Below are 6,000 nucleotides of genomic sequence, written 5' to 3'. Positions count from 1 at the left end.
ACAGGGAAACAAAACACAATTAGTGAAAACAAAAAATGCTCTAAACCACAAACTATATTTTTGAAACCGGTTTGAATTTCAAATGAGTAATTACAAAAGCATCAGTATGTAGATTTTCAATTTTCTTTTGTTTCTATATGTCTTTAGTACCAACCTTCATGACTCTGTTACAATTTTTTGCTATATATATAACCAAACTTAGTCATTGATAACATATCATTGATATACGGTTTACTTGTTGCATTATTTAACAAAAAAAAAAAATCATTAAAAACAGTGACTATAATAAAACCAATGGAACTACTAAATACTTTTCTTAATAGGAATTGTTAGTCATGTCATCTAGCTAACACTTCCATTTAAATTATCATCTCCAATCACCCTTTGAAATCTCATGGTTGCCTTTGCTTCTTGCCTAGTAAGATTGCACAAATTTATTATCCCACCTACATCCATATTTAGACACATAGTAAAAAAAAGCAAACATACAAAACACGTAATCTTCCATGTAGTTGTTTAATTTCTCTAAACAAATGCCAAGTTAATGTTAAGAGTCTCAAATTCAATTAGTAAACACTATGATACACACCTATTCCAAACTTAAACATGCAACCAATTCTACCAATACATGTAACCTTGCATAACTCATGTTTGTGTCCATAACTCACAACTTTCTTGGCCCTAAAACCCATTCCAACAATTTGCATTAAACAATCACCGCCCAGAAAAATTATCTATTATTAGCAAAATTTTCCCATAATTTCTATCTAAAAGATGCTTCTACCATTACCATGTATTTCCAAATAATTTCTCATGCAACTTGTAGGCTTACTAATTAGCAATTAGCTATTTGCATATATCATTGAATACTTTCAACCTAGCAACTATGATAACACATAAATCGTAAGAAATCCTACCTAATTATGCTGCTATTTGAGGGAGTATAGATAGACATAGATCTTGTGTGACTTCCATGGAGAACTTCTCTACTAGAGTGCTAGCATTCTTCAAAATGGGCTTCCAAATTCTTAGATGTGTCTGTAACATGAACATTATTCTAAATAGGTGAGTAAACAAAGCATCATAAACAATAAACTATACGCAAAGTACATACGATATAGAAAACTAACCATAGCATCGAAATTGACCTCAATCCTGAATTCGAATCTGCCACAAACATCACTGCCAGTTATTTTTCACAACAAAAGTTTCAAATTGAAAGCTTTAAAGGTCCAATGGAAGAACAAATTTCTTCAATTTTTTTATTTATTATAAAAAAGAAGAAAGCGGTACCAGTTTAACAGGATATATCACTACTTGTAATTTGGAAAGCAAAAAATAACAAATTATAGTTCACTAACTCATTTATCCTAAAAATTTCAAACACGTGCTAACAAATAGATATTGATATAAAATATTCACCTTGTAACATAACTTAATAAGTCTCAAACACATAGCTTTAATAGCTTTAAATGAATTTGTCTTAGTTGTATTTAAGTTATGGCTCAAGCAATAAGAGACAGTAAATATTATTCCATAAAAAACTATTTTCTTCTTGTCTAATAATATTTAGGAGGGTTGTCGCCTTGAATTCAACTAAATTCCCTCAATTCCATCCGTCATAGCACAGACCATGTTGGCATGAAAAGAAACAATAAATAACCCGAACAACAATAGAGGACTTTCACAGAACAGACATAAACTTTTTACCAAGCATAAATCAACTGTACTTAATTTTCATAGAGTACGAAATGTAAATATTTTGTACTCTAAGTGGCACAATGGATTCTGCACTATTACCTTGCCTAATCATATCAAAATATGCCCAAAGGATCCAACAACAAAGATAGTATTTAAATTTAAAACTTTCACCCTTGACCATAACACTACTTGCCTTATAAATCAATTTGCTTTATTCAAACGAAAATCCCAAGTTAACATAAAGCACAATCTTATAGTCATTTGATTTAGATTTAGAAAACATTTATTCTATTGCAATGATCATTATAACTTATTCAACAGATTTTAACACCTTTAAATTTAAAGCAATAAAATTAAACAATTAATTTGCATTTGTCAAATGACTACACTACAACATTTAAGCTTCAACTATAGAATTTAACGGTGATCAAGGATAAACCATCTAAATCTAAGAAACAAAGCAAAAGCCATTAAATAAAAAAAATAAAAAAATAAAAAAAACTAAAACACAGGTCTGCCACCATACCCTAACCCAAATTCCTTTATAAACACAAAATCCTCCAATCTAAGCATGCTCACCATCAAAGAGTTCCACACATTTGAGGGAGACTATCAAACCAACACCGAAAAACCCTTTCAATTATATCTCCATGTTTTTTGCTTCTTGGGGTTGTAGATGTCTTCCATCATGCTCTCCCTTTCTCATCATTCAACCTTAATTAAAACCAATAACCCAAATAACTAAATAAAAAAAAATTAACCCAATATAACAAAACTAAATAATATTTAACACAAATTTTTGTTGTTAACATCTTTTTTCTGTAGGTCTCCATGGCAATATAAAATCTCTCAAAATTAACCTGTTGACAAACTATGGAAAATATACTGAAACCATTATCAATAGCAGTTGTTTCACTTTGTAAACAATTGACATACACTCTTGATCAAATTTAAGAGTGTTTTATGAACTTGTTTTTGAGTAACTCAAGTTAGCTTGATCTCATGACTTCCATCATAAACTATAATAACCACTACTTGCTGGGAAAAACAAAACCCATAGCTTAAAGCCCTTATTTTTTTTTTAATATTACTTAAAGATTTTTAAATTTCAAAAGTTGTGTTTCCCTAACTGCCCAACACTATAATTGCATCCCACGGGGAATTCCATTGAGTTAAAGACATATTTTTGCAATCCTACCAAGAAAATCAAAATGCTACCTATCAGCAGAACAATTAACAACAATAAGAATCCAAGTTTTAACCAACATAAACTTTAGGAAACTTGCATCAAATACCAATAGGTGTATTATTCTAACAAAAAGTCACATATCCAAGTACAAAAATTTATTATAGCCGTCAGTAGCAACCCAAAGATAAGAAAAGAGACACACCTATTAAATTGGGCTATAAAAAAAACCAAACAACACCCAATTTGAACAGCCATGTAGAGAAGAAACATTTGATGATTACTACAAAAAATCATGAGCTAAAGCTGAAAGTTCAATCCAAAAGTCCTCCATAAAACAGGAATAGAGTATGGAAAAAACAAATAAATGAAGTCTGAATTATCTCTAATTCCAACAATACGGTAACAGTGCCATACAAACATATTTTGTAGCAACTTTAAATGAGAATGAATTTCATTGTTACAACATGGTAAGAAAAAAAAAATGATTTCAATTTCATTGAGACATTCTGTCAAACACTTAGGGTGATGGGGAGGATTTTAACAAAACAGAAATAAAATTTTTACCAAACCTTTAATTTTCATTGATTCTAATTTCTCTGGGACATTTTGTCAAACACTTAGGGTTGGCCTATTTTCACAAAGGATACCAATTCTTACATCATTCTCTCAACCATTATACTAGCAAAAACATGAGAAAGAGAGAATTACAGAGAGAAAAAGCAAGAAAGCTGGTGAATTTGTCAAACAAAATTGAATTTTGAATAACATATGAAAGACTTTGTATGTTTTGAATAAAAGGAAGATCGATTGGATTGCAAACATATATTATTAAATAGAATAGTATAATTAAGAAATAAAAACTCACCTGGAGAGGATATAGATTTTGAACGAAGGGTATTGATTCATGGTGATGGGCTGGCCTTTCTTTACAAAGGAGATTAGAGGCAGGGAACATGTATGTAGAGAGAGGCATGGAGGAAATTGTGTGTTTGAAGAAGGAGAAGGGATTGAGGGAAGAAAAAGAGAGGGAATTTGATGAGTTTGTGTTACTATGTTTGCGTTTAAGGGGGAGAGTTTTTTTAATCAGGTTTTGGTTTAGGGGAGAAGGAAATTTTTGGGTTTTTAGGCTTTTAGCGTTTTTTTTTTTAGCTGAAATTTTTAGGTGTTTTTTTTTTCTTTTTATCTTTTTAATAATGCCGTTTTTTTTTAGTCTCAGAAAAAAAAAATTGTTTATGTTTTTTTTTTTTAATATTGTGTTGACGTGGAAAATTGTGAGAGTTTCAAAGGTTTTGGTTTTATATATATATATAGACCAGTAAAACTGATAATGAAAATAAAGTTATTTCATAAGCACAATTGCCTCCAACTTCACAAATTATCTATAATTTATTCCACCACAAATCAAATGAACTCCATGTGAAGTTTGATATGCATAAAAAATTGCTTTTTCTAATTGCAATGCATACTTAAATACCAAAGATTGCTAAGTTAGTTTTTTCAGGGTCTGTTTGAATAGAACTTATTTTACTGAAATTGAAAACTGAAAATACTGTAATAAAATAATTTTTAAATGTGTGAATAGTGTTGTGGGACCCATTAAGTTGTTAAAAAGTGATATTTGTGGGTCTGTAAATAGTACATCCGTGCACTATTCACGGTTGAAAAGTCAACCTTTTCGGCTGAAAGCAAAAAAAAAAAAAAAAAAAAACGCACATTTTTGCAAACGCAGCAAACGTGGATCCAAACCGCACCTCAGTGATCATCGTCTAGAATTCTAGACTTTCGTTTTTGGTCTGCATGACTTCTTCTTAATATGTTAGCTAGGTGTCTTTTGCATTATTTGTAAGCAAAATATCATCTTTATTAAGAAGGAAAAGAGTACTACATGTCTCCTCAGTTATACACAAAACGATCAAAAAAATAAACATATATATAAACGCCTAAAAGAAAACTCATAAACAAATGGAGAACACAGTAATAATACACAAGAAGAAATAGGAATGCGGTGCTTTGAAAAGCAGGCTAAAACTGATAATGAAAATAAAGTTATTTCATAAGCACAATCACCTCCAACTTTACAAATTATCTATAATTTATTCCACCACAAACCAAATGAACTCCATGTGAAGTTTGATATGCATAAAAATTTGCTTTTTCTGATTGCAATGCATACTTAAATACCAAAGATTGCTAAGTTAGTTTTTTCAGTGATCATCGTCTAGAATTCTAGACTTTCGTTTTTGGTCTGCATGACTTCTTCGTAATATGTTAGCTAGGTGTCTTTTGCATTATTTGTAAGCAAAAAATCATCTTTATTAAGAAGGAAAAGAGCACTATATGTCTCCTCAGTTATACACAAAACGATCAAAAAATAAACATATATAAACGCCTAAAAGAAAACTCATAAACAAATGGAGAACACAGTAATAATACTCAAGAAGAAATAGGATTGCGGTGCTTTGAAAAGCAGGCTAACAAATGAGAAGACCATTATGTTGTGAAGTGGAACGAGCCCAAGAGTTATAAATCCCTTAAGCCAATGCAATCCAGCTTTGAGTTTGATATCGGGAGGGCATTCAAGGGGAGAGGAGGAACTGGAGTTGACCACAACTGTCGCACAAGTAGAAATACAGATGTTGCAGGTATAGGCCGAATGCGCTTGTCATTGTTGACCAATTTTAACACCCTTGTCCGCATGTTGCACGAGAGAATGTAGTTGACACGTCTATATAGAGGGGCATATCTTAAGAAGACAATTTCGCTATCATTGGGGTGGAAAGCTAGGAAAATTACGAACGGAAAGAGCAACTTCAATCTCTCAGGTTTCTTAAATGGATCCCCAAATTCTTCTAAAACTATGTCCTTGAAGTGAACTTTGTGTTTCATGCACCATGTACCTGAATTACTGTAATCCTTGAGTTCCCAAATAGTGTAACTTCCTGCATCATCTAGAGAGTAGCGAGATTTCTGGAATATTCTGAGACGCTTTTGGAAGGATCCAAAGGAGATTTCAGAGTGTTGAGGCGAAAGGTCAATAGGTGGATCAATATAATGGCATTGCTCTGAACTGTGGAATGGATCAAACACCACAAATCCTTTAATAGCTTGGT

This window comes from Quercus lobata, chromosome 6, assembly GCF_001633185.2.
Source record: "Quercus lobata isolate SW786 chromosome 6, ValleyOak3.0 Primary Assembly, whole genome shotgun sequence".
In the NCBI taxonomy this organism is placed as follows: Eukaryota; Viridiplantae; Streptophyta; class Magnoliopsida; order Fagales; family Fagaceae; genus Quercus; species Quercus lobata.
Note: the sequence above shows the minus strand (reverse complement) of the source record.